We start from the raw sequence: 27,546 nt of genomic DNA, 5'->3' as shown, positions 1-27,546 counted from the left end.
ATGATGAAAAGGGCAGTGTCACAGGAGAAGCGAGATTAGGACCTACTCTTACCTTAGCTAATGTTGGCAGTTTGAGAGGTACCCCAAGCCTCTTTTTTTATTATTATTATTATTATTATTATTATCCTTTATTTATATAGAGACTTTATATAGAGACTGTATGGGGTTTAGACCCTTCAAACTCCTCTATGGTAGACAACGCAGAGGGATACTAGATCTATTAAAAGATGGGTGGGAGCAGCAATTGTCCCAAGGGGATGCGGTTAAGATCCCGCCGGACGGAATCCCGGCGGTTGAAATACTGACGCCGGAACCCCGACCGGCACAATCCCGACATATTCTGCCTCCGTGGGTGTCCACGACACCCATAGAGGGAGAATATAAAAGTGTGCTGAGCATAGCAAAGCACCGTGCCTGCAGCGTGGCGAGCAAAGCGAGCCCACAATGGGCTGCGTTCTGCTCGCCACCCCTGTCGGGATTGTGTGGTCGAAATTCCGGCGTCAGTATTTCGACCGCCGGGATCCCATCCTGCGGGATTTAGTACTGATCCCGTCCCAAGAGCCTAACATCGTTCAGTTTGTGTCCCAATTATATGGCTGTCTAAGGCAAATTGCGCCACTTCTGACCAAGCATATGGCAAGAGCTCAACAGGATCAAAAACGCAGTCATGGCGTTACTGCTGTCAACCGGACTCTCAATAGGGGCAACAAGGTACTGATACTTGTGTCTAGGTACGGCAGGAAGGTAGAAGGAAAGAGGTAAAAGTCTACCAAGTGAATTTGTTGAAGCCTTGGAAAGTGCCAGTCATCCCTCTTTAGTGGCCATGAAAACCCCAGAATGTCAGGTGCCTACTGAAGTAACTGAGTCCTAGCCAGAAACAAGAAGTGGTAAACTTAGTAGCACAGTACCAGGTTGTGTTCTCTGCCCTCCTGGGGAAAACTCAAATCATACAGCATGACAATGTTACTCCACCCAGGGGGGTGATAAAACAAAGGCAATATTGTATATCTGAGGCCCAACAGGCAGCAGTAAAACGGGAACTGGAAGTGATGCGGCGCTTGGGGGTCACAGAGTAGTCAAACAGTGAATGGAATAATCCCATTTTTTTTTAGAGCCCAAGCTTTTTGGAGCTTTGAGATTCTGTAATGACTTCAGAAAGTTAAATAAAGTTCCTCGGTTTGATTCCTATCCTATGCCCCGGGTTGATGAACTTAGCAATAAGCCTGTATCTAACTACGCTAGATTTACTGAAGGGGTACTGGCAAATTCCTCTGATGGAAGCTGCCAAAGCAACAACAGCCTTCTCTACCACAGTGGGTTTGTTCCAGTCGCACCTTCCAAAGGTGGATGCAGTGTTACAGTCTCTACAGGCACAAGGGTTCACAGCTAACCTGGAGAAGTGTGCCATCATATCTGTGGAGGCAAAGTATCTGGGGTATACTGTATGCCAAGGGTAAGTTAAACCTCAACCTGGCAAGGTGGAAGCAGTCTTCACATGGCCTAAGCTAAAATGTATGTCGCAACTCAGGATATTCTTTGGTCTGGTGGGCTATTATCGTAGGTTCAGGGGTGGAACTTGCAGCGGTGCAACCGGCAGGGCCCCTCCACGATGAAGGGGCCCACAGCCGGAGGCACTACAATGAGTGAGACTGACTCATTACATGCCACCTGCCGGCGCGCTGCAAGCCGCCGCTTCCCCTTAACAGAATGAGGCTGAGCTGCAGTCTGGCCAGAGGGGGAGGAGGATGCAGTGGAGGAGTCTGGAGAAGGAGAAGGGGCCATCTTCCCCTCTCATTCACGGGCAGCCCAGCTGTTTCTTTTTGCTACCGGAGCCGGAGCATCACGTGACCATGCGGCTAAACTGTAGAGTTAGTGCAGCAGCATTCCTTGTAAAGGCGGTAAGGCAGCTGTGTGTTTATTTATTTTTATTTTATTATACATTTTTCTAATTGTACATTTCATCCTGCAAACTCAGAATCGCGGACCTCGAAGAGGCGGAGCCTACATTGAGGGGGCGGAGATTGGGAGGTGGTGGTCTCTCTGCAAATAGTAATGGTGACTGTGCAGTGACATATAACATACAGCACAGCATAGAGTGACCCCACTAAGGCAGCCAGGCACAGGGTCATGTGTTGTCACCCAGGGTGCATGTGCTGCTGCTGGCTGCATGATGCATAGTGTGGACATCTGTCTCCATGGGCCTTGTGTATCCTTGTACAAAGGAATTGTCCCATTTTTATACAGTGAGAAGTCTTCTGAGTTTTTGTGGGAGTTGGATACAATTGGCCGACAGTTATCATATTGATATTCATTATGTCGACATAAAGAACTGTCAACAAACAGTCCCTTGTGATATAGCAGTTTCGTACTTTATACCGGTGACAGCAGTGCCTTTTTCTGGATCACATTGCATTGGCGATGTCTCAGCAGTGTTCTGGTGAGTATTTTCCCCATTATCCCTAATCCCTAAACCTTTCCCTAGTAGCTAACCTTAACCTTTACCCCTCCCCACAGCCTAACCCTAGCCACCACCCCAGTGCCTCACCCCCCCCCCCCCAGCAGCCTAACCCTAAAACTTTACCGTAGTGCCTACTATATTGGCGTTATGTGTAAAAGGAGCTCTACTGTGTGGCGTAATGTGTATAAGGAGCTCTACTGTGTGGCTTAACCTGTATAAGGGGTATTACTGTGTGGTGTAACGTCTATAAGAAGCACCACTGTGTGGCGTAACGTGTATAAGGAGCACTATTGTGTGGCGTAAAGTGTATAAGGACCATTACAGTGTGTTGTAACGTGTATAAGGAGCTCTACTGTGTTGCGTAACATGTATAAGGAACAGTACTGGGTGGAGTAACGTGTATCAGGAGCACTACTGTGTGGTATAACGTATATTAAGATACTACTGTGTGGTATAACGTATATTAAGATACTACTGTGTGGCGTAACATGTATAAGAGGCACTACTGTGTGTTGTAATGTGTATAAGAACTACTGTGTGGCGTAACGTGTAGAAGGAGCTCTACTATGTGGCATAATGCGTATAAGAAGCAGTACTGTGTGGCATAACGTGTTTCAGGAGCACTACTGTGTGGCGTAACGTGTAGAAGGAGCTCTACTATGTGGCGTAATGCGTATAAGAAGCAATACTGTGTGGCATAACGTGTTTCAGGAGCAGTACTGTGTAGCGTAATGTATATAAGGAGTACTACTGTTCAGTGTAATGTAATGTAAATCAGTGTAATGTAATGAGGTTGCACTACTGTGTGGCATAATTTGAATTGGTGGTACTATTGTGTGCCCACACCCCTTTTCAATGAGACCATGCCCTATTTTTTGACACACGTTTTGGATCTTGGGCGGGCTGGGGCAACGCATTTTGTTGCACCTCGGCCCACCATGGTCTTGTTCCGCCACTGCGTAGGTGCATGCGCGAATTTGCCACAGGGCAGCATCATTCACTGAATGTCTGAGGAAACAGTCCCCAGACAAGATCTAATCACAGATGTGCTAAATGTAGCACATCTACAATCATGTACTCTGACATGCGGGTGGATGCCCAGCACAGGGCTGGTCCGCCCTGCATGACTGGCCCTAGCCCCCCCCATCCCCCTCGCACAGGTACAAAACCATTGCACGGTGTCGATGATTTTGTACCTGATGAGTAACTCCCTGCAAACGAAGCTCCTGCACGCTGGCAGTCCGCTACTCGCCACATCCCGGGTCGCAGAGTCTGTGTGTAACACCACGCAGCTGCCTCGGGCCACCCCCCAACGGTCCAGACAGGCCTCCGTTGTCCGGACCGTGGTTCTAAAGCCGGTGGCATGCCCCTTCCCACCACATGACCGCCTCTGCCTGTCAATCAGGCAGAGGCGATCGAAGCCCTGAGATGCTGATAGAATCTCACTGGGCTCCCGGATTGCGCACTCCACAAAGTAATTCAGACGGCGATCGCTGCTGCTGCAGTGATGCAGTCTGAATTACCCCCTAGGCCCGCAGACACTACTTTGCAGAATTTAAGAAAAGCTTTATACGCAGAGACTGTATTGATAGGCTCCTGATTCCAGGTGTCAAATTTGTGGCCCAAGACTAGTTAACCCTTGCAAAACTACAGCTACTTATTCAAAATGGCAATTTATAAAATGGTGTTTGTGCCCACTTTGCCAGTGTATTTCATGCCCAAAACAGCATTGGGCCAAGCAAAATACAAGTGGGTGATATGTAAGTGACCACCCTCTGTTGATTTCAGGGGTAAAATTTGTGGCCCAAGACTAGTTAACCCTTGCAAAACTACAGCTACTTATTCAAAATGGCAAAATATGGTGTGTGTGCCCATTTTGCCAGTGTATTTCATGCCCAAAACAGCGTTGGGCCAAACAAAATACAAGTGGGTGATATGTAAGTGACCACCCTCTGCTGATTTCAGGGGTCAAATTTGTGGCCCAAGACTAGTTAACCCTTGCAAAACTACAGCTACTTATTCAAAATGGCAAAATATGCTGTGTGTGCCCACTTTGCCAGTGTATTTCATGCCCAAAACAGCGTTGGGCCAAACAAAATACAAGTGGGTGATATGTAAGTGACCACCCTCTGCTGATTTCATGTGTCAAATTTGTGGCCCAAGACTAGTTAACCCTTGCAAAACTACAGCTACTTATTCAAAATAGCAATTTATAAAATGGTGTTTATGCCCACTTTGCCAGTGTATTTCATGCCCAAAACAGCATTGGGTCAAGCAAAATACAAGTGGGTGATATGTAAGTGACCACCCTCTGTTGATTTCAGGGGTAAAATTTGTGGCCCAAAACTATTTAACCCTTGCAAAACTACAGCTACTTATTCAAAATAGCAAAATATGGTGTGTGCCCACTTTGCCAGTGTATTTCATGCCCAAAACAGCGTTGGGCCAAACAAAATACAAATGAGTGATATGTAAGTGACCACCCTCTATTGATTTCAGGTGTCAAATTTGTGGCCCAAGACTAGTTAACCCTTGCAAAACTACAGCTACTTATTCAAAATGGCAAAATATGGTGTGTGTGCCCACTTTGCCAGTGTATTTCATGCCCAAAACAGCGTTGGGCCAAACAAAATACAAGTGGGTGATATGTAAGTGACCACCCTCTGCTGATTTCAGGGGTCAAATTTGTGGCCCAAGACTAGTTAACCCTTGCAAAACTACAGCTACTTATTCAAAATGGCAAAATATGGTGTGTGTGCCCACTTTGCCAGTGTATTTCATGCCCAAAACAGCATTGGGCCAGGCAAAATACAAGTGGGTCACATGCAAGTGACCACTCTCTGTTGATTTCAGGGGTAAAATTTGTGGCCCAAGACTAGTTAACCCTTGCAAAACTACAGCTACTTATTCAAAATGGCAAAATATGGTGTGTGTGCCCACTTTGCCAGTGTATTGTATGCCCAAAACAGCGTTGGGCCAAGCAAAATACAAGTGGGTCATATGTAAGTGACCACCCTCTGTTGATTTCAGGGGTCAAATTTGTGGCCCAAGACTAGTTAACCCTTGCAAAACTACAGCTACTTATTCAAAATGGCAATTTATAAAATGGTGTCTGTGCCCACTTTGCCAGTGTATTTCATGCCCAAAACAGCGTTGGGCCAAGCAAAATACAACTGCGTCATATGTAAGTGACCACCCTCTGTTGATTTCAGGTGTCAGATTTGTGGCCCAAGACTGGTTAACCCTTGCAAAACTACAGCTACTTATTCAAAATGGCAATTTATAAAATGGTGTTTGTGCCCACTTTGCCAGTGTATTTCATGCCCAAAACAGCGTTGGGCCAAGCAAAATACAACTGCGTCATATGTAAGTGACCACCCTCTGTTGATTTCAGGTGTCAGATTTGTGGCCCAAGACTGGTTAACCCTTGAAAAACTACAGCTACTTATTCAAAATGGTAAAATATGGTGTGTGTGCCCGCTTTGCCAGTGTATTTCATGCCCAAAACAGCATTGGGCCAAGCAAAATACAACTGCGTCATATGTAAGTGACCACCCTCTGTTGTTTTTGGGGGTCAAATTTGTGGCCCAAGACTGGTTAACCCTTGCAAAACTACAGCTACTTATTCAAAATGGTAAAATATGGTGTGTGTGCCCACTTTGCCAGTGTATTTCATGCCCAAAACAGCGTTGAGCCAAACAAAATACAAGTGGGTGATATGTAAGTGACCACCCTCTGCTGATTTCAGGGGTCAAATTTGTGGCCCAAGACTAGTTAATCCTTGCAAAACTACAGCTACTTATTCAAAATGGCAAAATATGGTGTGTGTGCCCACTTTGCCAGTGTATTTCATGCCCAAAACAGCATTGGGCCAGGCAAAATACAAGTGGGTCACATGCAAGTGACCACTCTCTGTTGATTTCAGGGGTCAAATTTGTGGCCCAAGACTAGTTAACCCTTGCAAAACTACAGCTACTTATTCAAAATGGCAAAATATGGTGTGTGTGCCCACTTTGCCAGTGTATTTCATGCCCAAAACAGCGTTGGGCCAAGCAAAATACAACTGCGTCATATGTAAGTGACCACCCTCTGTTGATTTCAGGTGTCAGATTTGTGGCCCAAGACTGGTTAACCCTTGAAAAACTACAGCTACTTATTCAAAATGGTAAAATATGGTGTGTGTGCCCGCTTTGCCAGTGTATTTCATGCCCAAAACAGCGTTGGGCCAAGCAAAATACAACTGCGTCATATGTAAGTGACCACCCTCTGTTGTTTTTGGGGGTCAAATTTGTGGCCCAAGACTAGTTAACCCTTGCAAAACTACAGCTACTTATTCAAAATGGCAAAATATGGTGTGTGTGCCCACTTTGCCAGTGTATTGTATGCCCAAAACAGCGTTGGGCCAAGCAAAATACAAGTGGGTCATATGTAAGTGACCACCCTCTGTTGATTTCAGGGGTCAAATTTGTGGCCCAAGACTAGTTAACCCTTGCAAAACTACAGCTACTTATTCAAAATGGCAATTTATAAAATGGTGTCTGTGCCCACTTTGCCAGTGTATTTCATGCCCAAAACAGCGTTGGGCCAAGCAAAATACAACTGCGTCATATGTAAGTGACCACCCTCTGTTGATTTCAGGTGTCAGATTTGTGGCCCAAGACTGGTTAACCCTTGAAAAACTACAGCTACTTATTCAAAATGGTAAAATATGGTGTGTGTGCCCACTTTGCCAGTGTATTTCATGCCCAAAACAGCGTTGGGCCAAGCAAAATACAACTGCGTCATATGTAAGTGACCACCCTCTGTTGTTTTTGGGGGTCAAATTTGTGGCCCAAGACTAGTTAACCCTTGCTAAACTACAGCTACTTATTCAAAATGGCAAAATATGGTGTGTGCCCACTTTGCCAGTATATTTCATGCTCAAAACAGCGTTGGGCCAGGCAAAATACAACTGCGTCATATATAAGTGACCACCCTCTGTTGTTTTTGGGGGTCAAATTTGTGGCCCAAGACTGGTTAATCCTTGCAAAACTACAGCTACTTATTCAAAATGGTAAAATATGGTGTGTGTGCCCACTTTGCCAGTGTATTTCATGCCCAAAACAGCGTTGGGCCAAGCAAAATACAAGTGGGTCATATGTAAGTGACCACCCTCTGTTGATTTCAGGTGTCAAATTTGTGGCCCAAGACTGGTTAACCCTTGCAAAACTACAGCTACTTATTCAAAATGGTAAAATATGGTGTGTGTGCCCACTTTGCCAGTGTATTTCGTGGCCAAAACAGCGTTGGGCCAGGCAAAATACAACTGCGTCATATGTAAGTGACCACCCTCTGTTGTTTTTGGGGGTCAAATTTGTGGCCCAAGACTAGTTAACCCTTGCTAAACTACAGCTACTTATTCAAAATGGCAAAATATGGTGTGTGTGCCCACTTTGCCAGTGTATTTCATGCCCAAAACAGCGTTGGGCCAAGCAAAATACAACTGCGTCATATGTAAGTGACCACCCTCTGTTGATTTCAGGTGTCAGATTTGTGGCCCAAGACTGGTTAACCCTTGAAAAACTACAGCTACTTATTCAAAATGGTAAAATATGGTGTGTGTGCCCGCTTTGCCAGTGTATTTCATGCCCAAAACAGCGTTGGGCCAAGCAAAATACAACTGCGTCATATGTAAGTGACCACCATCTGTTGTTTTTGGGGGTCAAATTTGTGGCCCAAGACTGGTTAACCCTTGCAAAACTACAGCTACTTATTCAAAATGGTAAAATATGGTGTGTGTGCCCACTTTGCCAGTGTATTTCATGCCCAAAACAGCGTTGGGCCAAACAAAATACAAGTGGGTGATATGTAAGTGACCACCCTCTGCTGATTTCAGGGGTCAAATTTGTGGCCCAAGACTAGTTAACCCTTGCAAAACTACAGCTACTTATTCAAAATGGCAAAATATGGTGTGTGTGCCCACTTTGCCAGTGTATTTCATGCCCAAAACAGCATTGGGCCAGGCAAAATACAAGTGGGTCACATGCAAGTGACCACTCTCTGTTGATTTCAGGGGTAAAATTTGTGGCCCAAGACTAGTTAACCCTTGCAAAACTACAGCTACTTATTCAAAATGGCAAAATATGGTGTGTGTGCCCACTTTGCCAGTGTATTTCATGCCCAAAACAGCGTTGGGCCAAGCAAAATACAACTGCGTCATATGTAAGTGACCACCCTCTGTTGATTTCAGGTGTCAGATTTGTGGCCCAAGACTGGTTAACCCTTGAAAAACTACAGCTACTTATTCAAAATGGTAAAATATGGTGTGTGTGCCCGCTTTGCCAGTGTATTTCATGCCCAAAACAGCGTTGGGCCAAGCAAAATACAACTGCGTCATATGTAAGTGACCACCCTCTGTTGTTTTTGGGGGTCAAATTTGTGGCCCAAGACTAGTTAACCCTTGCTAAACTACAGCTACTTATTCAAAATGGCAAAATATGGTGTGTGTGCCCACTTTGCCAGTGTATTTCATGCCCAAAACAGCGTTGGGCCAAGCAAAATACAAGTGGGTCATATGTAACTGACCACCCTTTGTTGATTTCAGGTGTCAAATTTGTGGCCCAAGACTGGTTAACCCTTGCAAAACTACAGCTACTTATTCAAAATGGTAAAATACGGTGTGTGTGCCCACTTTGCCAGTGTATTTCATGCCCAAAACAGCGTTGGGCCAAACAAAATACAAGTGGGTGATATGTAAGTGACCACCCTCTGCTGATTTCAGGGGTCAAATTTGTGGCCCAAGACTAGTTAACCCTTGCAAAACTACAGCTACTTATTCAAAATGGCAAAATATGGTGTGTGTGCCCACTTTGCCAGTGTATTTCATGCCCAAAACAGCATTGGGCCAGGCAAAATACAAGTGGGTCACATGCAAGTGACCACTCTCTGTTGATTTCAGGGGTAAAATTTGTGGCCCAAGACTAGTTAACCCTTGCAAAAGTACAGCTACTTATTCAAAATGGCAAAATATGGTGTGTGTGCCCACTTTGCCAGTGTATTTCATGCCCAAAACAGCGTTGGGCCAAGCAAAATACAACTGCGTCATATGTAAGTGACCACCCTCTGTTGATTTCAGGTGTCAGATTTGTGGCCCAAGACTGGTTAACCCTTGAAAAACTACAGCTACTTATTCAAAATGGTAAAATATGGTGTGTGTGCCCGCTTTGCCAGTGTATTTCATGCCCAAAACAGCGTTGGGCCAAGCAAAATACAACTGCGTCATATGTAAGTGACCACCCTCTGTTGTTTTTGGGGGTCAAATTTGTGGCCCAAGACTAGTTAACCCTTGCTAAACTACAGCTACTTATTCAAAATGGCAAAATATGGTGTGTGTGCCCACTTTGCCAGTGTATTTCATGCCCAAAACAGCGTTGGGCCAAGCAAAATACAAGTGGGTCATATGTAACTGACCACCCTTTGTTGATTTCAGGTGTCAAATTTGTGGCCCAAGACTAGTTAACCCTTGCAAAACTACAGCTACTTATTGAAAATGGCAAAATATGGTGTGTGTGCCCACTTTGCCAGTGTATTTCATGCCCAAAACAGCGTTGGGCCAAGCAAAATACAACTGCGTCATATGTAAGTGACCACCCTCTGTTGTTTTTGGGGGTCAAATTTGTGGCCCAAGACTAGTTAACCCTTGCTAAACTACAGCTACTTATTCAAAATGGCAAAATATGGTGTGTGCCCACTTTGCCAGTATATTTCATGCTCAAAACAGCGTTGGGCCAGGCAAAATACAACTGCGTCATATATAAGTGACCACCCTCTGTTGTTTTTGGGGGTCAAATTTGTGGCCCAAGACTAGTTAACCCTTGCTAAACTACAGCTACTTATTCAAAATGGCAAAATATGGTGTGTGTGCCCACTTTGCCAGTGTATTTCATGCCCAAAACAGCATTGGGCCAGGCAAAATACAAGTGGGTCACATGCAAGTGACCACTCTCTGTTGATTTCAGGGGTAAAATTTGTGGCCCATGACTAGTTAACCCTTGCAAAACTACAGCTACTTATTCAAAATGGCAAAATATGGTGTGTGTGCCCACTTTGCCAGTGTATTTCATGCCCAAAACAGCGTTGGGCCAAGCAAAATACAACTGCGTCATATGTAAGTGACCACCCTCTGTTGATTTCAGGTGTCAGATTTGTGGCCCAAGACTGGTTAACCCTTGAAAAACTACAGCTACTTATTCAAAATGGTAAAATATGGTGTGTGTGCCCGCTTTGCCAGTGTATTTCATGCCCAAAACAGCGTTGGGCCAAGCAAAATACAACTGCGTCATATGTAAGTGACCACCCTCTGTTGTTTTTGGGGGTCAAATTTGTGGCCCAAGACTAGTTAACCCTTGCTAAACTACAGCTACTTATTCAAAATGGCAAAATATGGTGTGTGTGCCCACTTTGCCAGTGTATTTCATGCCCAAAACAGCGTTGGGCCAAGCAAAATACAAGTGGGTCATATGTAACTGACCACCCTTTGTTGATTTCAGGTGTCAAATTTGTGGCCCAAGACTGGTTAACCCTTGCAAAACTACAGCTACTTATTCAAAATGGTAAAATACGGTGTGTGTGCCCACTTTGCCAGTGTATTTCATGCCCAAAACAGCGTTGGGCCAAACAAAATACAAGTGGGTGATATGTAAGTGACCACCCTCTGCTGATTTCAGGGGTCAAATTTGTGGCCCAAGACTAGTTAACCCTTGCAAAACTACAGCTACTTATTCAAAATGGCAAAATATGGTGTGTGTGCCCACTTTGCCAGTGTATTTCATGCCCAAAACAGCATTGGGCCAGGCAAAATACAAGTGGGTCACATGCAAGTGACCACTCTCTGTTGATTTCAGGGGTAAAATTTGTGGCCCAAGACTAGTTAACCCTTGCAAAAGTACAGCTACTTATTCAAAATGGCAAAATATGGTGTGTGTGCCCACTTTGCCAGTGTATTTCATGCCCAAAACAGCGTTGGGCCAAGCAAAATACAACTGCGTCATATGTAAGTGACCACCCTCTGTTGATTTCAGGTGTCAGATTTGTGGCCCAAGACTGGTTAACCCTTGAAAAACTACAGCTACTTATTCAAAATGGTAAAATATGGTGTGTGTGCCCGCTTTGCCAGTGTATTTCATGCCCAAAACAGCGTTGGGCCAAGCAAAATACAACTGCGTCATATGTAAGTGACCACCCTCTGTTGTTTTTGGGGGTCAAATTTGTGGCCCAAGACTAGTTAACCCTTGCTAAACTACAGCTACTTATTCAAAATGGCAAAATATGGTGTGTGTGCCCACTTTGCCAGTGTATTTCATGCCCAAAACAGCGTTGGGCCAAGCAAAATACAAGTGGGTCATATGTAACTGACCACCCTTTGTTGATTTCAGGTGTCAAATTTGTGGCCCAAGACTAGTTAACCCTTGCAAAACTACAGCTACTTATTGAAAATGGCAAAATATGGTGTGTGTGCCCACTTTGCCAGTGTATTTCATGCCCAAAACAGCGTTGGGCCAAGCAAAATACAACTGCGTCATATGTAAGTGACCACCCTCTGTTGTTTTTGGGGGTCAAATTTGTGGCCCAAGACTAGTTAACCCTTGCTAAACTACAGCTACTTATTCAAAATGGCAAAATATGGTGTGTGCCCACTTTGCCAGTATATTTCATGCTCAAAACAGCGTTGGGCCAGGCAAAATACAACTGCGTCATATATAAGTGACCACCCTCTGTTGTTTTTGGGGGTCAAATTTGTGGCCCAAGACTAGTTAACCCTTGCTAAACTACAGCTACTTATTCAAAATGGCAAAATATGGTGTGTGTGCCCACTTTGCCAGTATATTTCATGCCCAAAAGAGCGTTGGGCCAAGCAAAATACAACTGCGACACATGTAAGTGACCACCCTCTGTTGATTTCAGGTGTCAGATTTGTGGCCCAAGACTGGTTAACCCTTGCAAAACTACAGCTACTTATTCAAAATGGTAAAATATGGTGTGTGTGCCCACTTTGCCAGTGTATTTCATGCCCAAAACAGCGTTGGGCCAAACAAAATACAAGTGGGTGATATGTAAGTGACCACCCTCTGCTGATTTCAGGGGTCAAATTTGTGGCCCAAGACTAGTTAACCCTTGCAAAACTACAGCTACTTATTCAAAATGGCAAAATATGGTGTGTGTGCCCACTTTGCCAGTGTATTGTATGCCCAAAACAGCGTTGGGCCAAGCAAAATACAAGTGGGTCATATGTAAGTGACCACCCTCTGTTGATTTCAGGGGTCAAATTTGTGGCCCAAGACTAGTTAACCCTTGCAAAACTACAGCTACTTATTCAAAAATAAGAATTTACTTACCGATAATTCTATTTCTCGGAGTCCGTAGTGGATGCTGGGGTTCCTGAAAGGACCATGGGGAATAGCGGCTCCGCAGGAGACAGGGCACAAAAAGTAAAGCTTTCCGATCAGGTGGTGTGCACTGGCTCCTCCCCCTATGACCCTCCTCCAAGCCTCAGTTAGGTACTGTGCCCGGACGAGCGTACACAATAAGGGAGGAATTTTGAATCCCGGGTAAGACTCATACAAGCCACACCAATCACACCGTACAACTTGTGATCTAAACCCAGTTAACAGTATGATAACAGAGGAGCCTCTGAAAGATGACTCCCTACAACAATAACCCGAATTAGTTAACAATAACTATGTACAATTATTGCAGATAATCCGCACTTGGGATGGGCGCCCAGCATCCACTACGGACTCCGAGAAATAGAATTATCGGTAAGTAAATTCTTATTTTCTCTATCGTCCTAGTGGATGCTGGGGTTCCTGAAAGGACCATGGGGATTATACCAAAGCTCCCAAACGGGCGGGAGAGTGCGGATGACTCTGCAGCACCGAATGAGAGAACTCCAGGTCCTCCTTAGCCAGAGTATCAAATTTGTAAAATTTTACAAACGTGTTCTCCCCTGACCACGTAGCTGCTCGGCAAAGTTGTAATGCCGAGACCCCTCGGGCAGCCGCCCAAGATGAGCCCACCTTCCTTGTGGAGTGGGCCTTTACAGATTTAGGCTGTGGCAGGCCTGCCACAGAATGTGCAAGTTGGATTGTGCTACAGATCCAACGAGCAATCGTCTGCTTAGACGCAGGAGCACCCATCTTGTTGGGTGCATACAATATAAACAACGAGTCAGATTTTCTGACTCCAGCTGTCCTTGCAATATATATTTTCAATGCTCTGACAACGTCCAGTAACTTGGAGTCCTCCAAGTCACTTGTAGCCGCAGGCACTACAATAGGCTGGTTCAGATGAAATGCTGACACCACCTTAGGGAGAAAATGCGGACGAGTCCGCAGTTCCGCCCTGTCCGAATGGAAAATCAGATATGGGCTTTTGTAAGATAAAGCTGCCAGTTCTGACACTCTCCTGGCCGAAGCCAGGGCTAGTAGCATGGTCACTTTCCATGTGAGATATTTCAAATCCACATTTTTTAGTGGTTCAAACCAATGAGATTTTAGAAAGTCCAAAACCACATTGAGATCCCACGGTGCCACTGGAGGCACCACAGGAGGCTGTATATGCAGCACTCCCTTAACAAAAGTCTGGACTTCAGGGACTGAAGCCAATTCTTTCTGGAAGAAAATCGACAGGGCCGAAATTTGAACCTTAATAGATCCCAATTTGAGACCCATAGACAATCCTGATTGCAGGAAATGTAAGAATCGACCCAGTTGAAATTCCTCCGTCGGAGCACTCCGATCCTCGCACCACGCAACATATTTTCGCCAAATGCGGTGATAATGTTGCACGGTTACTTCCTTCCTTGCTTTAATCAAAGTAGGAATGACTTCTTCCGGCATGCCTTTTTCCTTTAGGATCCGGCGTTCAACCGCCATGCCGTCAAACGCAGCCGCGGTAAGTCTTGAAACAGACAGGGACCCTGCTGAAGCAAGTCCCTCCTTAGAGGTAGAGGCCACGGATCTTCCGTGGTCATCTCTTGAAGTTCCGGGTACCAAGTCCTTCTTGGCCAATCCGGAACCACTAGTATCGTTCTTACGCCTCTTTGCCGTATAATTCTCAATACTTTTGGTATGAGAGGCAGAGGAGGAAACACATACACCGACTGGTACACCCAAGGCGTTACCAGCGCGTCCACAGCTATTGCCTGCGGATCTCTTGACCTGGCGCAATACCTGTCCAGTTTTTTGTTGAGGCGAGACGCCATCATGTCCACCATTGGTCTTTCCCAACGGGTTACCAGCATGTGGAAGACTTCTGGATGAAGTCCCCACTCTCCCGGGTGAAGGTCGTGTCTGCTGAGGAAGTCTGCTTCCCAGTTGTCCACTCCCGGGATGAACACTGCTGACAGTGCTATCACATGATTCTCTGCCCAGCGAAGAATCCTTGCAGCTTCTGCCATTGCACTCCTGCTTCTTGTGCCGCCCTGTCTGTTCACATGGGCGACTGCCGTGATGTTGTCCGACTGGATCAACACCGGTTTTCCCTGAAGCAGAGGTTCTGCCTGGCTTAGAGCATTGTAGATTGCTCTTAGTTCCAGAATGTTTATGTGAAGAGACGTTTCCAGGCTCGTCCACACTCCCTGGAAGTTTCTTCCTTGTGTGACTGCTCCCCAGCCTCTCAGGCTGGCGTCCGTGGTCACCAGGATCCAATCCTGTATGCCGAATCTGCGGCCCTCCAATAGATGAGCACTCTGCAACCACCACAGAAGAGATACCCTTGTCCTTGGAGACAGGGTTATCCGCTGGTGCATCTGAAGATGCGACCCTGACCATTTGTCCAACAGATCCCTCTGGAAAATTCTTGCGTGGAATCTGCCGAATGGAATTGCTTCGTAAGAAGCCACCATTTTTCCCAGGACTCTTGTGCATTGATGTACAGACACCTTTCCTGGTTTTAGGAGGTTCCTGACAAGCTCGGATAACTCCTTGGCTTTTTCCTCCGGGAGAAAAACCTTTTTCTGAACCGTGTCCAGAATCATCCCTAGGAACAGCAGACGAGTTGTTGGCATTAACTGGGCTTTTGGAATATTCAGAATCCACCCGTGCTGTTTTAGCACTTCTTGAGACAGTGCTAATCCCATCTCTAGCTGTTCTCTGGACCTTGCCCTTATCAGGAGATCGTCCAAGTATGGGATAATTAATACGCCTTTTCTTCGAAGAAGAATCATCATCTCGGCCATTACCTTTGTAAAGACCCGAGGTGCTGTGGACAATCCGAACGGCAGCGTCTGAAACTGATAGTGACAGTTTTGTACGACGAACCTGAGGTACCCCTGGTGTGAGGGGTAAATTGGAACGTGGAGGTACGCATCCTTGATGTCCAAGGATACCATAAAGTCCCCTTCTTCCAGGTTCGCTATCACTGCTCTGAGTGACTCCATCTTGAACTTGAACTTCTTTATGTACAGGTTCAAGGACTTCAGATTTAGAATAGGTCTTACCGAGCCATCCGGCTTCGGTACCACAAATAGAGTGGAATAATACCCCTTTCCTTGTTGTAGAAGAGGTACCTTGACTATCACCTGCTGAGAGTACAGCTTGTGAATGGCTTCCAAGACCGTCTCCCTTTCGGAGGGGGACGTTGGTAAAGCAGACTTCAGGAAACGGCGAGGTGGATCTGTCTCTAGTTCCAACCTGTATCCCTGAGATATTATCTGCAGGATCCAGGGATCTACCTGCGAGTGAGCCCACTGCGCGCTGAAATTCTTGAGACGACCGCCCACCGCCCCCGAGTCCGCTTGAGAAGCCCCAGCGTCATGCTGAGGCTTTTGTAGAAGCGGGGGAGGGCTTCTGTTCCTGGGAAGGAGCTGCCTGTTGCTGTCTCTTCCCCCTTCCTCTGCCTCGTGGCAGATATGAATATCCCTTTGCTCTCTTGTTTTTAAAGGAACGAAAGGGCTGCGGTTGAAAAGTCGGTGTCTTTTTCTGTTGGGGAGTAACTTGAGGTAAGAAGGTGGATTTCCCGGCTGTAGCCGTGGCCACCAAATCTGATAGACCGACTCCAAATAACTCCTCCCCTTTATACGGCAAAACTTCCATATGCCGTTTTGAGTCCGCATCGCCTGACCACTGTCGCGTCCATAAACTTCTTCTGGCCGAAATGGACATAGCACTTACCCGTGATGCCAGTGTGCAGATATCCCTCTGTGCATCACGCATATAAAGAAATGCATCCTTTATTTGCTCTAAAGACAGTAAAACATTGTCCCTATCCAGGGTATCAATATTTTCAATCAGGGACTCTGACCAAGCTACTCCAGCACTGCACATCCAGGCTGTCGCTATAGCTGGTCGTAGTATAACACCTGTATGTGTGTATATACTTTTTTGGATATTTTCCATCCTCCTATCTGCTGGATCTTTAAGTGCGGCCGTCTCAGGAGAGGGTAACGCCACTTGTTTAGATAAGCGTGTGAGCGCCTTGTCCACCCTAGGAGGTGTTTCCCAGCGCGCCCTAACCTCTGGCGGGAAAGGGTATAAAGCCAATAACTTCTTTGAAATTAGCATCTTTTTATCGGGGGCAACCCACGCTTCATCACACACCTCATTTAGTTCTTCTGATTCAGGAAAAACTATAGGTAGTTTTTTCACACCCCACATAATACCCTGTTTAGTGGTACCTGTAGTATCAGCTAAATGTAACGCCTCCTTCATTGCCAAAATCATATAACGTGTGGCCCTACTGGAAAATACGGTTGATTCGTCACCGTCGCCACTGGAATCAGTGCCTGTGTCTGGGTCTGTGTCGACCGACTGAGGCAAAGGGCGTTTTACAGCCCCTGACGGTGTTTGAGGCGCCTGGACAGGCACTAATTGATTGTCCGGCCGTCTCATGTCGTCAAACGACTGCTTTAGCGTGTTGACACTATCCCGTAATTCCAAAAATAAAGGCATCCATTCTGGTGTCGACCCCCTAGGAGGTGACATCCCCATATTTGGCAATTGCTCCGCCTCCACACCAATATCGTCCTCATACATGTCGACACACACGTACCGACACACAGCAGACACACAGGGAATGCTCTTAACGAAGACAGGACCCCACTAGCCCTTTGGGGAGACAGAGGGAGAGTCTGCCAGCACACACCAAAGCGCTATATATGACAGGGATAGCCTTATAATAAGTGCTCCCTGTATAGCTGCTTTTATAATATAATTTTTGCCACTATTTTGCCCCCCCTCTCTTGTTTTACCCTGTTTCTGTAGTGCAGTGCAGGGGAGAGACCTGGGAGCCGTCCTGACCAGCGGAGCTGTGTAAGGAAAATGGCGCTGTGTGCCGAGGAGATAGGCCCCGCCCCTTTTTCGGCGGGCTCGTCTCCCGCTCTTTAGTGGATTCTGGCAGGGGTTAAATATCTCCATATAGCCCCCGGAGGCTATATGTGAGGTATTTTTTAGCCAAATAGGTTTTCATTTGCCTCCCAGGGCGCTCCCCTCCCAGCGCCCTGCACCCTCAGTGACTGCCGTGTGAAGTGTGCTGAGAGGAAAATGGCGCACAGCTGCAGTGCTGTGCGCTACCTTTAGAAGACTGAGGAGTCTTCTGCCGCCGATTCTGGACCTCTTCTTGTTTCAGCATCTGCAAGGGGGCCGGCGGCGAGGCTCCGGTGACCATCCAGGCTGTACCTGTGATCGTCCCTCTGGAGCTGATGTCCAGTAGCCAAGAAGCCAATCCATCCTGCACGCAGGTGAGTTCACTTCTTCTCTCCTAAGTCCCTCGTTGCAGTGATCCTGTTGCCAGCAGGACTCACTGTAAAATAAAAAACCTAAGCTAAACTTTTCTAAGCAGCTCTTTAGGAGAGCCACCTAGATTGCACCCTTCTCGGCCGGGCACAAAAATCTAACTGAGGCTTGGAGGAGGGTCATAGGGGGAGGAGCCAGTGCACACCACCTGATCGGAAAGCTTTACTTTTTGTGCCCTGTCTCCTGCGGAGCCGCTATTCCCCATGGTCCTTTCAGGAACCCCAGCATCCACTAGGACGATAGAGAAATGGCAATTTATAAAATGGTGTCTGTGCCCACTTTGCCAGTGTATTTCATGCCCAAAACAGCGTTGGGCCAAGCAAAATACAAGTGGGTCATATGTAAGTGACCACCCTCTGTTGATTTCAGTTGTCAAATTTGTGGCCCAAGACTGGTTAACCCTTGCAAAACTACAGCTACTTATTCAAAATGGTAAAATATGGTGTGTGTGCCCACTTTGCCAGTGTATTTCATGCCCAAAACAGCGTTGGGCCAAACAAAATACAAGTGGGTGATATGTAAGTGACCACCCTCTGCTGATTTCAGGGGTCAAATTTGTGGCCCAAGACTAGTTAACCCTTGCTAAACTACAGCTACTTATTCAAAATGGCAAAATATGGTGTGTGTGCCCACTTTGCCAGTGTATTGTATGCCCAAAACAGCGTTGGGCCAAGCAAAATACAAGTGGGTCATATGTAAGTGACCACCCTCTGTTGATTTCAGGGATCAAATTTGTGGCCCAAGACTAGTTAACCCTTGCAAAACTACAGCTACTTATTCAAAATGGCAATTTATAAAATGGTGTCTGTGCCCACTTTGCCAGTGTATTTCATGCCCAAAACAGCGTTGGGCCAAGCAAAATACAAGTGGGTCATATGTAAGTGACCACCCTCTGTTGATTTCAGTTGTCAAATTTGTGGCCCAAGACTGGTTAACCCTTGCAAAACTACAGCTACTTATTCAAAATAGCAAATCATGGTGTGTGTGCCCACTTTGCCAGTGTATTTCATGCCCAAAACAGCGTTGAGCCAGGAAAAATACAAGTGGGTCACATGTAAGTGACCACCCTCTGTTGTTTTTGCGGGTCAAATGTGTGGCCCAAGACTGGTTAACCCTTGCAAAACTACAGCTACTTATTCAAAATGGTAAAATATGGTGTGTGTGCCCACTTTGCCATTGTACTGTATTTCATGCCCAAAACAGCGTTGGGCCAAGCAAAATACAACTGCGTCATATGTAAGTGACCACCCTCTGTTGTTTTTGGGGGTCAAATTTGTGGCCCAAGACTAGTTAACCCTTGCTAAACTACAGCTACTTATTCAAAATGGCAAAATATGGTGTGTGTGCCCATTTTGCCAGTGTATTTCATGCCCAAAACAGCGTTGGGCCAAGCAAAATACAACTGCGTCATATGTAAGTGACCACCCTCTGTTGATTTCAGGTGTCAGATTTGTGGCCCAAGACTGGTTAACCCTTGAAAAACTACAGCTACTTATTCAAAATGGTAAAATATGGTGTGTGTGCCCACTTTGCCAGTGTATTTCATGCCCAAAACAGCGCTGGGCAAAGCAAAATACAACTGCGTCATATGTAAGTGACCACCCTCTGTTGTTTTTGGGGGTCAAATTTGTGGCCCAAGACTAGTTAACCCTTGCTAAACTACAGCTACTTATTCAAAATGGCAAAATATGGTGTGTGTGCCCACTTTGCCAGTATATTTCATGCTCAAAACAGCGTTGGGCCAGGCAAAATACAACTGCGTCATATATAAGTGACCACCCTCTGTTGTTTTTTGGGGTCAAATTTGTGGCCCAAGACTAGTTAACCCTTGCTAAACTACAGCTACTTATTCAAAATGGCAAAATATGGTGTGTGTGCCCACTTTGCCAGTATATTTCATGCCCAAAACAGCGTTGGGCCAAGCAAAATACAACTGCGTCACATGTAAGTGACCACCCTCTGTTGATTTCAGGTGTCAGATTTGTGGCCCAAGACTGGTTAACCCTTGCAAAACTACAGCTACTTATTCAAAATGGTAAAATATGGTGTGTGTGCCCACTTTGCCAGTGTATTTCATGCCCAAAACAGCGTTGGGCCAGGCAAAATACAAGTGGGTCACATGCAAGTGACCACTCTCTGTTGATTTCAGGTGTCAAATTTGTGGCCCAAGACTAGTTAACCCTTGCAAAACTACAGCTACTTATTCAAAATGGCAAAATATGGTGTGTGTGCCCACTTTGCCAGTGTATTTCATGCCCAAAACAGTGTTGGGCCAGGCAAAATACAAGTGGGTCACATGCAAGGGACCCTACTCTGTTGATTTCAGGTGTCAAATTTGTGACAGAAGACTCATTAACCCTTGCGAAACTGAATGATCTGAATAAGAAGCTGGAGTTCGAATAAGAAGTGAATAAGAAGCTGGAGCTTGAATAAGAAGCTGGCCGAATAAGAAGCTAACTTCAGCCTCGTCCCTGTGGCAGAGCCCACATGTAACATTAGCATCTGCTGTCATGGAGGTTCGTCATTCTCCTCCGTCACCACTCTCACGTACTGTACTGTGTGGGTAACAGGGGAAACCTACACACAGATGCAATACCTTACTATATAGTATATACATGTTGCTGCACGGTAAGAAATACAACCATCTTACAGCAACCCTATGTAGTTACCGCAGGGACAGGGTATTTACATATATATAACCCCAACATTTACTTTTCTCCGACTTGGAAGTCCTATCCGTGCAACTGACCAGCTTCTTCCCGAGCTCTGTCCCCTTATACAGTATACAACACGTAAGCCTGGCTACAGGGGACACACACCGGGCCCGGCTCCCGCTTCTCCTCACCTCGCTGCTTACTGCTGCGGCGTGTGCCGGTAACCACGGGAACCCGGCAAGTCACATGGCAATACGCTGTCTAATTCATCCTGACTCGTTACTGCCTCCTACCGGCCAATAACTCATCATGCTGCACATAAAGTACCACACAGTAGCCGTGCACAGCGCCACACAGTGGTCGTACACAGCACAGCACCGAACAACAATTCATGGCACCTATACAACAGCTCACCAAATATGTATTTATTTCACACTGCAGATAACATGCCCATACCATCCAACTGTACTTTGTTTTATGGTCTGTACCTGCCAAAAAGGGCTCTGTACCGATTTCTGACTCTTCAAATTTCCATTGAAGTATAGGAAAGGAGGCGTTACCTGTGGCCACGCCCCCTTTCTTAATTTCTACCTGTTTTTATGTGTAAAATGTTGAAGGGTATGCATGACGTTAGTGGACATGCAAAGCTCTGAAGTTTATATTAGACATAATATGGGCATAGAGCAGACTTGCCTACTCTCCCGGAATGGCCGGGAGGCTCCCGAAAATCGGGTGACCCTCCCGGCCCCCCGGAAGAGCAGGCAAGTCTCCCAATTACAGGGGTCCCCCCCTGCCCGGCCGCCCACTTAGCGAGTAAAGTGGGCGGTCCGGGCAGGCGATGACGCGATTCTTGTTGAATCGCGTCATCATAGCCACACCCCCTGCTGTATAATGCCGGTAATAGCGGCATTACACAGCGGGGGCGGGGTATACACGGGACAATCCCGTAGTCACGCCCCCGGACCGCCTCCGACATGCCCCCAGCCCGCCTACACCACGCCTCCGGTCCGCCCCCCTCTGCACTCACATCGCAGCCCGCCCCCCTGCCGAACCGACCTGGCTGCTCTCTCCCGGAGAGAGCAGCCAAAAAGTCGGTAAGTATGGCATAGAGGATTCAGTGTTGCCATGTACAGTAAGTGTGCAGAGAATGTATTAGTGATTCCTGGGAATGTGAAAATGATTATGGGGCTGTTCATTAAGTGGAACAAACTCGTTACATATTCGGAAATACTCGTTTTCTACATGTTTTATGTAACAGGTCTATGATTCACCATTAGTGGCGCAATGTGGCCACCCGGAGCACCACTCCTTCCTAATAGAAGGATATCCAGGTTGTGGAGAGGGATTCATGGTTTCTCTGACGTCCTAGTGGATGCTGGGTACTCCGTAAGGACCATGGGAATAGACGGGCTCCGCAGGAGACTGGGCACTTCTTTAAAGAAAAGATTAGGTACTACATCTGGTGTGCACTGGCTCCTCCCTCTATGCCCCTCCTCCAGACCTCAGTTAGAATCTGTGCCCGGCCTGAGCTGGATGCACTTAGTGGGCTCTCCCGAGTTCACTAAAAAGAAAAGTATTTGTTAGGTTTTTTATTTTCAGTGAGATCTGCTGGCAACAGACTCACTGCTACGTGGGACCTAGGGGAGAGAAGCAAACCTACCTGCTTGCAGCTAGCTTGTGCTTCTAGGCTACTGGACACCATTAGCTCCAGAGGGATCGAACACAGGGCCCGACCTCGATCGTCCGTTCACGGAGCCGCGCCGCCGTCCCCCTTGCAGAGCCAGAAGACGGAAGAAACCGGAGGAAATCGGCGGCTGAAGACTTCGGTCTTCAATAAGGTAGCGCACAGCACTGCAGCTGTGCGCCATTGCTCCCACAGCACACCACACGCTCCGGTCACTGGTGGGTGCAGGGCGCTGGGGGGGGGGGGGGGGCGCCCTGGGCTGCAATTAATATACCTTTTGGCAATAAAAAGCACATAATACAGTGTTTAACACTGTATATGTGCAGAAACCCCCGCCATTAACGTTATAAAAAGCGGGAGAAGCCCGCCGTTGAAGGGGCGGGGCTATCTCCCTCAGCACAGCCAGCGCCATTTTCTCTTCACAGCTCCGCTGGAAGGACGCTCCCCAGGCTCTCCCCTGCAGTATACACTACAGAAAGGGTAAAAAAGAGAGGGGGGGCACATAAATTTAGGCGCAAATTGTGATATAAGCAGCTATAGGGGGAAAATTCACTTTGTGTATAGTGTATATCCCTCTGTTATATAGCGCTCTGGTGTGTGCTGGCATACTCTCTCTCTGTCTCCCCAAAGGACTTTGTGGGGTCCTGTCCTCAGTCAGAGCATTCCCTGTGTGTGTGTGTGCGGTGTATCGGTAGGGCTGTGTCGACATGTTTGATAAGGACGCTTACGTGGAGGCGGAGCAGGTGCCGATAAATGTGATGTCGCCCCCTGCGGGGCTGACACCTGAGTGGATGGATATGTGGAAGGTATTAACCGACAGTGTCAACTCCTTGCATAAAAGGTTCGATGACGCAGCTTTGGGACAGCCGGCATCTCAGCCCGCGCCTGCCCAGGCATCTTAGAGGCCGTCAGGGGCTCAAAAACGCCCGCTACCTCAGATGGCAGACACAGATGTCGACACGGAGTCTGACTCCAGTGTCGACGAGGATGAGACAAATATACAATCCACTAGGACCATCCGATGCATGATTACGGCAATGAAAAATGTGTTGCACATTTCTGACATTAACCCGGTTACCACAAAAAAGGGTATTATGTTTGGGGAGAAAAAGCAGCCAGTGACTTTTCCCCCATCTGATGAGTTAAATGAATTGTGTGAAGAAGCGTGGGGTTCCCCAGATAAGAAACTAGTAATTTCTAAGCGGTTACTAATGGCGTACCCTTTCCCGCCAACGGATAGGTTACGCTGGGAGACATCCCCTAAGGTGGACAAGGCGCTCACACGCTTATCAAAAAAGGTGGCACTGCCTTCTCAGGATACGGCCGCCTTAAAGGAGCCTGCAGATAGAAAGCAGGAGGCTATCCTGAAGTCTGTGTATACACACTCAGGTACTATACTGAGACCTGCTATTGCTTCAGCATGGATGTGTAGTGCTGCAGCAGCGTGGTCGGATTCCCTGTCTGATAACATTGATTCCCTTGACAGGGACACTATATTGCTAACCATAGAGCATATTAAAGACGTAGTCTTATATATGAGAGATGCACAGAGGGACATTTGCCGGCTGGCATCTAGAATTAATGCAATGTCCATTTCTGCCAGGAGAGTATTATGGACTCGGCAGTGGACAGGTGATGCTGATTCTAAAAGGCACATGGAAATTTTGCCTTATAAGGGTGAGGAATTGTTTGGGGACGGTCTTTCGGACCTCGTATCCACAGCAACAGCTGGGAAGTCGACTTTTTTACCTCAGGTTCCCTCACAGCCTAAGAAAGCACCGTATTATCAAGTACAGTCCTTTCGGCCTCAGAAAGGCAAGCGGGTTAGAGGCGCGTCCTTTCTGCCCAGAGGCAGGGGTAGAGGGAAAAAGCTGCACCATACAGCCAGTTCCCAAGAACAAAAATCCTCCCCTGCTTCCACTAAGTCCACCGCATGACGCTGGGGCTCCACATGTGGAGCCAGGTGCGGTGGGGGCCCGTCTCCGGAACTTCAGCGACCAGTGGGTTCGCTCACAGGTGGATCTCTGGGTTCTACAAGTGGTATATCAGGGATACAAGCTGGAGTTCGAGACGTCTCCCCCTCGCCGTTACCTCAAATCAGCCTTGCCAGCTACTCCCCAGGACAGGGAGGTAGTACTGGCGGCAATTCACAAGCTGTACCTCCAGCAGGTGATAATCAAAGTTCCCCTCCTTCAACAGGGACGGGGTTACTATTCCACAATGTTTGTGGTACCGAAACCAGACGGTTCGGTGAGACCCATTCTAAATTTGAAATCCTTGAACACTTATATAAGGAAGTTCAAGTTCAAAATGGAATCGCTCAGGGCGGTTATTGCAAGCCTGGAAGAGGGGGATTACATGGTATCACTGGACATCAAGGATGCTTACCTACATGTCCCCATTTACCCACCTCACCAGGTGTACCTCCGTTTTGTGGTACAGGACTGCCATTACCAATTCCAGACGTTGCCGTTTGGTCTGTCCACGGCACCGAGGATATTTACCAAAGTAATGACCGAAATGATGATACTCCTTCGGAAGAAGGGAGTTATAATTATCCCGTACTTGGACGATCTCCTTATAAAGGCGAGGTCCAGGGAGCAGTTGTTGGTCGGAGTAGCACTATCTCAGGAAGTGCTACAACAGCACGGCTGGATTCTGAATATCCCAAAGTCGCAGCTGGTTCCTACGACGCGTCTGCTGTTCCTGGGTATGATTCTGGACACAGAACAGAAGAAGGTGTTTCTTCCGGAGGAGAAGGGCAAGGAGTTGTCATCTCTGGTCAGAGACCTCCTAAAACCAAAACAGGTGTTGGTGCATCAATGCACGCGAGTCCTGGGAAAGATGGTAGCTTCTTACGAGGCAATTCCATTCGGCAGGTTCCATGCAAGGATCTTTCAGTGGGATCTGTTAGACAAGTGGTCCGGATCGCATCTTCAGATGCATCGGCTGATCACCCTGTCCCCGAGGGCCAGGGTGTCTCTGCTGTGGTGGCTGCAGAGTGCTCATCTTCTCGAGGGCCGCAGATTCGGCATACAGGACTGGGTCCTGGTGAGCACGGATGCAAGCCTCCGAGGTTGGGGGGCAGTCACTCAGGGAAGAAACTTCCAAGGACAATGGTCGAGTCTGGAGGCTTCCCTACACATAAATATTCTGGAACTAAGGGCCATTTACAATGCCCTAAGTCAGGCAAAACCCCTGCTTCAAAACCAGCCGGTGCTGATTCAGTCAGACAACATCACGGCGGTCGCCCATGTAAACCGACAGGGCGGCACAAGAAGCAGGATGGCGATGGCAGAAGCCACAAGGATTCTCCGATGGGCGGAAAATCACGTGATAGCACTGTCAGCAGTGTTCATTCCGGGAGTGGACAACTGGGAAGCAGACTTCCTCAGCAGGCATGACTTCCACCCGGGAGAGTGGGGACTTCATCCAGAAGTCTTCCAGCTGATTGTAAATAGTTGGGAAAGGCCACAGGTGGACATGATGGCGTCCCGCCTCAACAAAAAGCTAAAAAGATATTGCGCCAGGTCAAGGGACCCTCAGGCGATAGCTGTGGACGCTCTAGTGACACCGTGGGTGTACCAGTCGGTTTATGTGTTCCCTCCTCTTCCTCTCATACCAAAGGTACTGAGGATAATAAGAAAGAGAGGAGTAAGAACTATACTCATCGTTCCGGATTGGCCAAGAAGGACTTGGTACCCGGAACTACAAGAAATGATCTCAGAGGACCCTTGGCCTCTGCCTCTCAGACAGGACCTGCTACAGCAGGGGCCCTGTCTGTTCCAAGACTTACCGCGGCTGCGTTTGACGGCATGGCGGTTGAACGCCGGATCCTGATGGAAAAGGGCATTCCGGTTGAAGTCTTTCCTACGCTGATAAAAGCTAGGAAGGATGTGACAGCAAAACATTATCACCGCATATGGCGAAAATATGTTGCTTGGTGTGAGGCTATGAAGGCCCCAACAGAAGAATTTCAGCTGGGTCGATTTCTGCACTTCCTACAGTCAGGAGTGACTATGGGCCTAAAATTGGGATCCATTAAAGTCCAGATTTCGGCCCTGTCTATTTTCTTTCAAAAAGAACTGGCTTCACTGCCTGAAGTTCAGACGTTTGTTAAGGGAGTGCTGCATATTCAGCCTCCTTTTGTGCCTCCAGTGGCACATTGGGATCTCAACGTTGTGTTGGATTTCCTAAAATCACATTGGTTTGAGCCACTTCAGACCGTGGAGTTGAAATATCTCACGTGGAAAGTGGTCATGCTTTTGGCCTTGGCTTCGGCTAGGCGTGTGTCAGAATTGGCGGCTTTGTCATGTAAAAGCCCCTATCTGATCTTCCATATGGACAGGGCAGAATTGAGGACTCGTCCCCAATTTCTCCCTAAGGTGGCATCAGCGTTTCATTTGAACCAACCTATCGTGGTGCCTGCGGCTACTCGGGACTTGGAGGCTTCCAAGTTGCTGGATGTAGTCCGGGCCCTGAAAATCTATGTTTCCAGGACGGCTAGAGTCAGAAAAACTGACTCGCTGTTTATCCTGCATGCACCCAACAAGCTGAATGCTCCTGCTTCTAAGCAGACTATTGCTCGCTGGATCTGTAGCACGATTCAACTTGCACATTCAGCGGCTGGACTGCCGCATCCTAAATCAGTCAAAGCCCATTCCACGAGGAAGGTGGGCTCTTCTTGGGCGGCTGCCTGAGGGGTCTCGGCTTTACAACTTTGCCGAGCTGCTACCTGGTCGGGATCAAACACGTTTGCAAAATTCTACAAGTTTGATACCCTGGCTGAGGAGGACCTTGAGTTTGCTCATTCGGTGCTGCAGAGTCATCCGCACTCTCCCGCCCGTTTGGGAGCTTTGGTATAATCCCCATGGTCCTTACGGAGTACCCAGCATCCACTAGGACGTCAGAGAAAATAAGATTTTACTCACCGGTAAATCTATTTCTCGTAGTCCGTAGTGGATGCTGGGAGCCCTTCCC

General features: G+C 47.2%; 1 protein-coding gene across 4 annotated transcripts in view; it reads right to left on the bottom strand.

The window, feature by feature from the left end:
- Positions 1-21,180, bottom strand: part of FBXO15 (F-box protein 15) — a 660,886-nt gene extending 639,706 nt beyond the window's left edge. Inside the window, exon 1 of one of the 4 annotated variants that reach the window (XM_063923380.1) lies at positions 21,074-21,180. The gene's annotated coding sequence lies outside the window, so the exon portion shown is untranslated. Of the gene's footprint in view, positions 1-20,940 lie in introns of all 4 variants that reach the window. The other 3 variants (XM_063923382.1, XM_063923379.1, XM_063923381.1) reach the window with 3 other exon arrangements.
- Positions 21,181-27,546: the final 6,366 nt, after the last annotated feature.

This window comes from Pseudophryne corroboree, chromosome 5 (genome assembly GCF_028390025.1).
Source record: "Pseudophryne corroboree isolate aPseCor3 chromosome 5, aPseCor3.hap2, whole genome shotgun sequence".
In the NCBI taxonomy this organism is placed as follows: Eukaryota; Metazoa; Chordata; class Amphibia; order Anura; family Myobatrachidae; genus Pseudophryne; species Pseudophryne corroboree.
Note: the sequence above shows the minus strand (reverse complement) of the source record. Positions and strands in the feature narration are given on the sequence as shown.